Raw genomic sequence first — 12,039 nt, forward strand, 5'->3', positions numbered from 1 at the left:
ACTCTATGACTTCAGGGCATACAATAATTGATTTTGTGATCCTCCTAAATCAAAGACATAATAAAGCCTCCATTCATGTGCAAAACATTAACCAACTAAGGGTGGATCTTTTAGCCTATCTTTCCAAACAACATCCATTTGATTCCTCTTTCTTTGATGCTAATCATCGACGATCTCCACCTTAGGTCCATCAGTTCCTAGCTTATCTTATTATCAACATATGGCCCATAGGTATGATGCTTTTTTTTTCCTTTATAAATCTAATTCCACAGTTATTTTACCTCTCCTTTTTCAACCTCAGGGTGCCCCTCAAATTCCAATCCTTACTTATTGTTCTTTCATTGAAGATTATGTCTTTTCCCCTTCTTTGTCTTGTCCTTCACCATCCATCCATATTCCTTCTACTTTTCTGCCTATCAATTAACAGGTTTTTTAATAGATTTTTCTAAATTTTCAGCAAAACCCTCTTTAACCCATTCCTCATTTTATGATTTTGCCTACCCATCTCTTCATCCTCTTGTACCAGTTCCTTTTCCATCTCCTATTACTTTTATTTCCTAGCCCTCTCAGTTGGTTAGTGGATATGCAGGGTTTGATTAGAATATTCCTAGAAGAAGAGGATGGAGATCAGTTGATTCTCTTACTGGACCACAAATTAATTGGCCATTAATTCGAGGGGAGTGGATGACTACTAGTCAAGCATATCAGAATTATCTCCATTTTACTCAACAATATTCACAATCTACAGATCCTTCAGTGAGATTGATGGCTCACTTTGCTTGGTACCTAGCATATATGCATAGGCATTCACATAATGATTGAAAGACCATTCCAAAGTTATGCATGAATGTAAATGTGAACATTGATTTTCAAAAAACCGATGTACTGTATTTTTATGCCCTTTGTCTGCTTAGCAGATACCTTGTCTTGCTAGAGAGGATGTGTTACCTTCAAATTTTCGAGAATCCTCCAAAAACTTTTGTAGATGAATCCTTATCCATGGATCGTCTATGTAATCATCAAGTCTTCAAGAGGGATCATCTTCAATGATACGTCTAGATGTATCTTTCATGATTCACAATGATATATCTCTCTTTTAGAGGTGCCATTCAGATGGGTCTTTTGTGTTTGTGTTGTGTTAATTTGTATGTGATGGGTTCATGGTGGTTGAATATTGGATTTGTTCAAGGGCTATATTTTTGAAGATTTGTAGTGATGGTGATGGTGGATGGATAGCTTAAGAAGCAAAGATACATAACCTCTTATATCCTTTACGAATTTGTCATGATTTGTTGTTGTTTATAAGATATGTTAATGGATAAAGGGCTTTCCTTTCGTTGTATTCTTTACTAGATGAAGGTCATAAGTTAGGGTTGTGGTTAGATGGATGCTAAAGAAATCGAGTTGAGATCTTTGATGAACTTGTATTCCCTTTTTCTTAGGTCGCGCAAGGACATTCCCTTATTAAGTGTGGGGATATGTTGAATGCTGAAATGACTTGATTTTTTGGTTGATTTTTGTTGTTTTTAAGGCATGAATGGTTAATTTTTGATGGATTTTGAATGATGTTTAGTTGATTTGGAAGTGTTTGAGAGGTTTTGGATGATGTTGATTATGTTTTAGAAGCTCATGATGTTTTTTAGTAGAGATATGAGGCTATGTGATGTTCTGATAGATTCTCTTGAGGTTCTAATTGGTTCTGATAGCTTATGTTTTGTTCTGTTTTTCTTTTGTATGATGCATGGAGTAATGATTGATGAAGTTTTAAGTTGTTTGAAAGCTCATTGAATGGTTTTTGATAGTTTAGAATGGTTTTAGTATGAGTTATGAGGTTCTGATGCTTTTTGTTGAGCTTCTGTAGAGCCTTTGTTCCCATTTTGTTCTGTTCTATATGCCTCTGTAAGTGTTCTGTGGAATGTATGTGAGACTTTGGGAAAGTTTTATAGCCTTGAAAATAGGTGAACGTAAGTTAAAAAGAGCTCAAGGAAGTGGAAAAAGTTATTGCTGAAGACTCAAGAGAAGACTGGAGTGAAGTGACAGTGATGAGCTATGAGGAGTCATTGTAGTGGCTTTGGTGACCTTTCATATCAGACACACCTCTTGGGAAGGGGCATCCATGACCAAAGAAGGATTGTTGTGAGTGGTTAATGAGTATTGTAGTGAGGAGATGATGTACTATTGATTGATTGATTTATATATTTAGAGAGAGAGAGAGAGAGAGAGAGAGAGAGAGAGAGAGAGAGAGAGAGAGAGAGCCAATTCTATGCCAAACAATGTATCTATCTATAAGAGATTGTGAGAGAAAGCTATGGAAACTTTGAAGATGAATCCTATGTGATATCTTTCTATTCAAAGTGGAGTATTAATTTTTTGTTTTCAATGTCTATCAAAGAATTCAATGAAGAATATGATGGATTTTGTTAAAGTTAAAGCCGTGGGAGAATTGTTTTTATGAAGCTGAGTGAAGATTTCTTGTTCCTGATGTTGTTTTCTTTGTTGTGGACATATAAAGATGAAAAAGATGGTTGTCGATGATACAATATATATTTTATTATAGTAGAAACCCTATTTCCTTAGTGTTCCTTTTGGGGCTCCATAGAGCTATAAAATGTATATGTAAGGAAAGAGTAGGTGCACTACCTAGGGGGTGTGTATGCCTTACCATGTAGTATATTGTGCAAGTGGTGGTAGAACTCGGAGATGGGTCAAGCCTATGGTGTTGTCCCACACTTGAGAACCTAGTTCATGAAAGGGAAGGGGGTGCTATGTATAACTTAGGGAGACAAGTCTATTAAACTATCCTACCCTTGATGTGCCCTAAGTGCGTGAAGTGGGGAAGGCCTACGGATTTAATAATCCCTAGATGCAATGTTCATGGCACTTATACATCACAAATGATAAATTTTATGTTTTTTCTTTTTCTTTTCACCCTATTTCCCTTTCCTTCATTCTCTCTTTCTTCTTTTTTCTTCTTCTGCTTTATTTATGTATTTATTTATATTTTTTCTTTTACATATTATAATATAATGAAATTACAAGGGGTAATGCTAAGCTGCATCTCGTTCTCCTATAGGGGCAGAGTTGGGTGGAGGTTTAAGCGACCTACTTAGGAAGGATTAGCTTAGCATATTTCTTTTTAAGTTAACCCTCATGTTCAGAGGTGTAGTGGACAAAAGTGGGTGATTATAACTTATGAATTGTGTATTCAAGTGCATGTGTGATTAAATGATTCATTGTCATTGATTTTTTGTCATTCGAAGTGTTTTTTCTACTGCTCAGATGATGTCCCCAAGACTCGAATGGCTGCCCTCGGACGATTGAGTCACTTAAGTCCACTCACACACACTTACTCGGACTCGAACAGTCCCACTTGGATGCCTGAGTCAAGTCACTCAGACAACAATAAGTCCACTTAGACAAGCCACCCTCGGATGATCGAGTTGTCCTCTTGGACTCGAGCGGGTACCCCTATTGCACAAGCCAAATTCACCACTTAGACAGTCGAATCTAGGAGATGGTCAAAGACCTACAACTCAAATGTCTAAATTGGAAGATTACCAATACTAGAACACATTCTTAGGGACCATCTAGACCCCCCAAACATACTAAAGGCTAGGAGATAAATATTGAGTGACCCTAGCTTGGGATCCTAGATATGCGAGTGTGACCATAGAATTGACCAGTGCTGAAATTTTCCCCGACATGCCCAAGAATTGACCAAATCAACCAATCACTTGCAAGTTGCTACCCAATGGAGACACTATTTGAGTGCTTGGTAGGTGTGCGAATGATTTTATTGAAGATTGCACATTGCATTGTAGGCACTTGGGTGCATCAAAAAAGTGGAAAGCCTGATTGTGCACAGCTCACCTTGCATTGAAAGTTGAAAGCTTGATTGTGCATGCCTCACCCTACATTTCACCACTCGAGTGTGTGAGCAAGGTAAATTGGTGGGGTAAATTCATTAACAAGGAACACAATAAAGGGGAATCAAGTTGAGAAACGAACCCACCAATAGGACTTACAACACCTTTGGGACTGCAAAAACAAACCAAGAAGCCCAACATTGAGAGGTGAATAGCCTTAAACCCTTGATAATCGAGCAAAGAAAGGAATGGACCACAATTAGAGATGTGTCCTTGGCCAACCTAATCACCCTATTGACACCTTGGTGGTTCAAGAGACTGCCAATATGGTAGGTGCTAGCACGAATATAGGTCTAGCAAAGGATATATGCTCTTTGCCTTGTTCTTGGGAGGAATTTGAATTCATATTTACAAAATCTTCCATGATTGTAGAGGAGTTGATTGCCACTAAAATTTCTTGAGAAAAATCCTTGAACTAGCAGTTAATCAACTCCTTCAAGAAAGGCTGAGTTCTAATATTTCATGATGAGCTTGATGAGCTGAAAAAGCTACATAAATCCGAATCCAATTTCCTACAGAAACTGTACTCTCTTTGCATCCAATAGGAAGAAGAGGGTCGTCAAATCATGACCAATGCAAAACAAAGATGAACCATCAAGACTTTCGAATATGACCCCACTTACATGGCCCCAACTTTGTTTAGAGTGCTCGCCATGACACGAAACAACCCATTAGAAGACAATTTCATGTTGAATCTATACATGGCCCCACTTACATGGCCCAACTTTGTTTAGAGTGCTGGCCATGACACGAAACAACCCAGTAGAGGACAATTTCATGTTGAATCTATACTTAGATAGGATATTGACTGAATAAGAATTTCATGTTTCTAGGAGAATGGATTTAGTGTGATGTCTTGATCGATGTCTTAACCTATATCATACATGTGGGCATTCACCACAAGACATGGACCTCTAGGCTGCATTGGAGTATAACCCAAACTTTTATGATTGGCTCTTGAAATACTAGAGCCCAAATCAAGAGCATCCCAAATGTCCTTATCCCTCCATTCTCCAATCCTAGAAAGGATTCTCATTGTTCTAAGAGGGGAAGAAGTAAGGTGAAAATTCTTCATGAAGTTCTCGTGTGGAATGTATGGATTGTTTAATATGGAAAAATCTTTCATTCCTTGGTTTATACGTTTCACTATTTGATAATGTTTCCTTCTAACTACTTTTCTTTTAAGCAAAAATTGTCTCTCAAAGAGAACTCGTTTTGTGAGTTGTTTTGTTATGTTAGGGATCCAAATGGTAGGACTACTACTTTTCAAATAGGAACAAAACAAATATCACCTAACACGGAGATGCAAGTGTTCAACCAGTTATGATACTGAAGCATACACAACTTGGAAGAGCTTGTGGCACAATTGAGTGTAAAAAAGCATAAATGCCTCAGGCTAGGGTTTAGTATAAAAGGTGGTGATGTGACATGTGAGGGATCTTTTTGCCATTTTGAAGAATACATGATTTGAGGTTTCCTTCCTCCCACCATCTAAGAGGGTGTATACTCTTAGCCACTATGATCATGGGGTGCATACCACGTCCCACCTTGGCATGAGGTGAGTATTCATGTTGCAACATTCATCTTTGATTCTCAGCCTTCCATGGCAATATAATTTCATGCCTATCCACCTTGGCTATGGTTTCTTGATACATATGGTGTATTTCTTGTATTTCTAATTATTTTGCTTACTGTGAGAATTAGCTATTTTACATTGGTATCATAGTATGGATTTTGATCTATGGGAAGAGTAGTTTTCTTAGGGAAATTAAGTCATAGGGACAGGTGACAGGTAATTGGGGTACAAGATTTAATTACAGTGGTTAACACAGTTTAAAACCGTGACTAGTTAAGTTCTCTGCAATAGATCATGACTAAATTTGATAGTCTTGAAGAATGTCTGAAGAAATAATGGTAGATTCATGGTCATTTTGGTAATTCGTTGTCAATTTTGGACTATTTTGAAGGATCGTGAACTTAACTGAAGCCTAAACAGGGTTTAGAAGGATTAAACCATGGTTACTTTTTGGACCAAGCTTCTCTTTCCTATTTTCAAGCTTCTTATTGAAAATTGCCATAGAGATCTCTTCTTATTTCTCTTTGCCATGGTCATATCTCTTCATGAGACTTCAAAGAATGATTCCTGATGTCTCAAGCAACTTGTGGACTACCTATTTGGTCAAGCATCATCATGATATTGATTACGTGGAGTAAGAGAAGGGGCTGGATAGTTTTTGCCATTTTTAGCAGTTACCAATCAATTACAAGTGTTTCTTAGATATCTACAGGTGCCACCTAGGAGTCCCAAATCTCCTACACCTTCTTTTCCTAGACAGACACAAGAAGCACAATAGCGGTTGTCAAGTACAACTGCTCAATCCCAATACCTATCTCCATCTGAGCTTCCAAATGTCCAAGATGCGGGACATGACAACACCCCTAATTCTCAACCTAGGGATATGCATGTGCAATCCATCATGGCTATCTGAACTCGATTTGCACAAGTGAATGCTCAAAGGGCAACAAAAGACACGACCACTTCCGATCTGCCTAAGGACTTGACACCGCAGTCTACCAACAATAGCCAGTCCCCTGAACTAGCCGCTACTACTTCCAATCAAGAATCACAGCAATCACAGCCTTCAGCCGTGGTGATACCCCTTGCTACAATCCATCACAAGTCTACTAGATGTTTTGGGTGTCTACAAGTACTCCAAGAGACAATTCAAGGTGAAACAGGGCATTCATAGGGTATCTACAGGGTGCATGAATTCACATGATAGGTACACAATTTCAACTACAAAAATTTATGAAATGATCTGATCTAAGAGCTTGATATCGTGTTTCAAAGAGGGAATTTCAACCTTCAATTTAAATTAAAAATTTCAGTAATCGAACATCGAGAGCAAAAGTTATAATAGTTTTTTCTGGCAGCTGGTATAATGGGACTGCACCTAGATAGGCTAACAGGGGTGCATTGTTTGAGATCATTACACCTATTGCCCCTCTTGCAAGCTGAAAAACTTAGAATATCCCCACTATATGATCTCCCTTTGGGTCAAGAAATCATTGGAATTGGTACATTATTAAGCAAGATATTGTCAATTTTCTCTAGAACGATCATCTTTGACACCAACTATCCCTAATGGCCAAAAACAAAAGGAAAGACCAAGTGATGGAAACCATTCAAGAGGATATCAAAGAATATGTCAATGATCAGAATAACACCAATGAATCCTGTAATCAAGACCAACAAGATGAAGGTGTTACTGTTGGTAATGCTCATAGTATACGACTTGGCAATGATGAGAATCAACTGTTTCATGAACCTTTTGAAGACTCCATACTTTCAAAAGAGCTACGTATGCTTAATATTGGAATGCATGACACTCATGAAAAACTCTCTAATTCATTAGGAAAGATGGAGAAAACATCCAATGAGGTAAATGAGAGCCTTCAGCAGTTGGTCAAATGTATGCATAATGGATTTGAAAATGCAATAGCAAAATCTATGAAAAGTAGATTTGAAGATGTATTAGCAGCCATCAAAGACTTCAAAACTCAAACCACACCTTCTATGCCAAATGAACCCACTTCTCATATTGGAAATAATTCAGCCCCCTAGACCACTAATATGAAAGGAAAAGGAATTGGTCGACCAATAATGTCAACCTTTGAGAAAGGAGAGCCATCAACATTGAAGAGTGCCTATTATCAACTACCGATACCATCAAAGCATCATCCATCCACAATTCAATTCAAGACATGAGGCCAGTTATGAAGAGGAGGAGAACTTAAGAGAAGATGAGAATGAAGAGTTTCATGAATGTGACCCGTTCTACAAATCCTTTCCTTTCCAATCTACCATCAAGCAAAAAGAATTGGAGAGGCATGATAAGAATGAAAGATTTGAGGAAAGAAGGTCATTCCATGATATCACTAACAAAGAGAGCTCATTTTATGGTCACAGCCCACTAGTGGACAGCCTCATTCTTTTAGATCGGGTCAACCAAATCAAGGTGGTAATGCTTCTAGACCAAATTCTTTTGGAAGAGGTTCAATGTAGAGAGAGTCTTGGAGAATCATCTTTTGGGCAACACTCTAACAAATTTCAGCCAACCTATAATGAGCGGGAGTACAAAGTGAAGATCACCATTTTCAACATCAAGGGTGATAATGCATCTCTAAAGGAGCGGAAAGAATAGGTAAATAAATTAGAGATGCACTTGACACTTTTTACTCGCCAAGATGAAGCTAAGATCTATTTTGTGGCACTCCATCTTGAGGGCTATGCACATACATGGTGGAGATACACGCAAAGAGTTGGTCATACTTTTGCTTCTTGAGAGGATTTTAAGAAGGCAATGTTAGAGGTGTTTGTCTCTCCAATGGAAAAAGAAAGATTGCAAAGAAGATGGTATGGTTTTCAACAAAGGGGCATGTCCGTTTGTGACTACTCCAATATGTTCCTCAATCTCTCTATGTACATTGAAGGAATTGATGATTCGGCAAATTTTAACAAATACATCTTTGGTCTTGATCCAACCCTTTCTTAGGAAGTAGGTGCAATGCAACCCAAGATAATTCATGATGCTATTCAATATGCTAAAAGGTATGGGCAGAAATATGGAAGAGATTCAATGGGTACTTAGCCTAAAAGTGCAGGGTATTCCTCACCAAATTAGTCTTCTAAGTTTGGAGCTCATTTCAGCAAGCCAAGGGATGTGTATAGACAAGATAGCTAGGGAATTAATACCTACAACAATAATTACAACAAGGTGCCTGCTTATCCAATGGTTTATGGGTCAAAACCAAGTGTTGGTGGTGGTTTTAGACCAATGGGGTGGTTGAAGCTAAACAAAACTTTACAAGGGTTGAAAATGCACAAAAGGGATCTCAAAACAACACTTACAGCAAAGTCCTTTCCAATGATCAAATTTGGGACATGCGAGCCAAATGTTTATTCTTCAAGTGTGGAGAAAAGTGGACACAAGACCATAGACTGAAATGTAAATCCAAGAATAGCAAGCTCAATTTTGTCATCATTGATGAGCCGGATGAAGATGAAGGTGAAGAGGGAAATGTGTTTCATGTGGATGCAAACCCTATGGTTGAAGACATGCATGATGAGGAGATGGAACTAATGATGACTTCTATGATATTGTGGACATTTTTCCCTTTGATTCGGGTGGTTCTCTATCTGCAATTTCTCATGATGCATGGACCGGTTGTAAGAGAGAAAATACCCTTAGACTTGAGGGACTGATCAATGGGAAAGTGGGTAATCTTTTGATAGACACGGGCAATACCCATAGCTTTATAAATACCAAATATTTGCATGGGCTGAAATTGCTACCTCAACAAATGCAAGTGCCATTGAAGATCCAAGTTGCTAATGGAGCCTATGAGTCAAGCAATGAAGTGTGTCTACACACTCCTATCACCTTATCTCCTTCATGTACCATACAAGTGGACTTGATTACTTTAGAAATGGGACCTATAGATGTTGTCATTGGCTGTGATTGGTTAATGTCCATTGGAAATTTTTCATTAGACTTGGAAAACGTACAAATGGAGTTCAAATGGAATGGACAACATATAGAATTGAAGGGCATTGGTAAAAAATAGTTGGAACTCATAGCCATAAAGAAGTTACAAAAAGAAATCAATGCAAGATCATGTATCTTCACTCTTTTTCTTGCGAAAGTAGATGAAGAGAAGCCACCAAACCAATCATCTTCTTCTTCAAAGAAAAAGGATCCAAGGTTAGAAGAACTATTGGAGGAATACAAAAGATTTATTTTAGCCACCATCATCTTTGCCTCCAAAGAGAGAGGTTAATCACCCTATTGACTTACTGCCTAATACAAAACCCATCAACAAACCTCCCTATCGCTTGTTAAAGTTTGAAAGGGAAGAGGTGGAGCAACAAGCCAAAGAGTTACTATAAATAGGTTTAATTTAGCCAAGTCAATCTTTGTTTGCCTCTCTTGTGCTCTTGGTTAAGAAGAAGGATGGATCTTTTCGCAATGTGCATTGATTATAGGGGGTTAAACAAGTCCACGGTGAAGAATAGATACTTGATTCCATACATTGATGACCTTTTGGATGAGCTCAAAGATGCAAAGGTCTTTACCAAGATTGATCTTCGTTCGGGTTATCACTAAATGAGAATGAAGGAAGAAGATGAGTATAAAACAACCTTTAGGACTGGAAGAGGGTTATACCACTTCTTGGTCATGCCATTTGGGCTTTCAAATGCGCCCGCTACTTTTCAAGCTCTCATGAATAAAATATTACAGCCCTTCTTGTTCAAAACAGTCTTGGTATTCTTTGACAATATCCTCATATATAAAAAATCCAAGGAGGAGCATTTGATGCATGTATGAGAGGTCTTTGACATATTAAGAAGACACACACTCTTTGCCAAAATATCAAAGTGTTCTTTCATGGAAGATGAAGTGGAATACTTGGGTCACATTGTAGGAGAGCAAGGCATTCGAGTGGATCCCAACAAAGTGAAATGTGTCAAAGAGTGGCCTACTCCTATGAATTCTACTTCTTTGAGGGGTTTCCTTGGATTGTCTTCCTTTTATAGGAGGTTTATCAAAAGTCATGCTCATGTGGTGGCTCCTTTGACTGATAGGCTGAAGAACAAGGCTTTCTTTTAGGGCTCCATAGCTGACAAGAGTTTTGATGAGCTGAAATCTCTCTTAGTTTCAGCACCTATCCTTGTATGCTCGGATTTCTCTAAGGAATTCATTATCATGGCGGATGCTTTATCAAGAATGTTACTTAATGAGAAAGAATCAAAGATGATGAATGAATTTTAGCAAGGCAAAGGAAAAGAGTATCCCAATTTCAAGTGGCACAATGGTCTTTTATGGTATCATGGTAGAGTCTACTTGACACCACAATCTTCTTTCAAAGACCGTATCTTGCATGAGATGCACTCTTCACCTTTAGCGGGACACCATGGATTGTTCAAAACATTTGACAATATCCATAAGAGCTTCTATTGGAAGGGCATTTAGAGGGATGCCAAGGATTATGTTATGCAATGTCTTTCGTATCAACAAAATAAGGACTCCTCTCTTCTACCCGGTGGCTTACTTTAGCCACTCCCTATTCATCAAGGCAAGTGGACTGATATTACTATGGATTTTGTTGTGGGATTACCTACAACTAAGCATGGGTGAATAGCATTTATGTGGTGGTAGACCGATTAATTAAATCAACTCATTTCATCCCCACCAAGGCTCAATTTACAGCAAAGCAAGTGGCTGTACAATTTATGGAATGTATTTTTAAGCTCCATGGTATGCCATTGAAGATCATATCCGATTGTGATACTAAGTTCATGGGAAGTTTTTGGAGGAGGTTGTTCACTTCTATGGGAACAATTTTGATTCCTAGTACGGCATATCTTCTCCAAACGGATGGCCAAATGGAGCGTGTCATTAAATGATTGGAAGTCTACCTTCAACATTTTTGCCATGAAACTCAAGCTTTGTGGGATCAATGGCTATATCTTACCGAAATTTACTATAATAACACTCATCATATGAGCATTGGCATGTCGCCATTTGAAGTGCTTTATGGATATAAAGTGCAAATACCTTTAGCTCTCTTTCATGAAGACGTGAATCCACAAGCCAAGGCTGAATTTGAGAAAGTGGAAGCTATTTTACATCAATGCAAAGAACAAATTAGAAAGGCACAAGATGTTATGAAGGCTTATGCTGATGAAAAGAGCAGGCTTTTGGAGTTTGAAGAAGGAGATTGGGTATTTCTTAAAGTGCCTAAATATAGGTATGCTTCTCTCAAAGGCGGTCATAATAAGTTGGCTCATCATTACTATGGGCCTTATCAAATCCTCAAATGAGTTGGTGAGCTTGCATACAAGCTTGATTTGCCTTCTTCAACAAGGATTTATTCGACCTTCCATGTTTCCCAACTTAAGAAATATGTGGGTCTAGCCATCAAGGTTTTGGAGGAGCTTCCTCCCATAGATGAAAATGGTCTCATCATTTACGAGCTTGAAAATATTATTGGCAAAAGAGAAAAGGTTTTAAGGAACCATTCACTGCTGGAATACCTTATTAAATGGTGA

The sequence above is a fragment of the Lygodium microphyllum genome, chromosome 14 (assembly GCF_053477565.2).
Source record: "Lygodium microphyllum isolate KBCC chromosome 14, Lygodium_microphyllum_v1.1.10, whole genome shotgun sequence".
Classification (NCBI taxonomy): domain Eukaryota; kingdom Viridiplantae; phylum Streptophyta; class Polypodiopsida; order Schizaeales; family Lygodiaceae; genus Lygodium; species Lygodium microphyllum.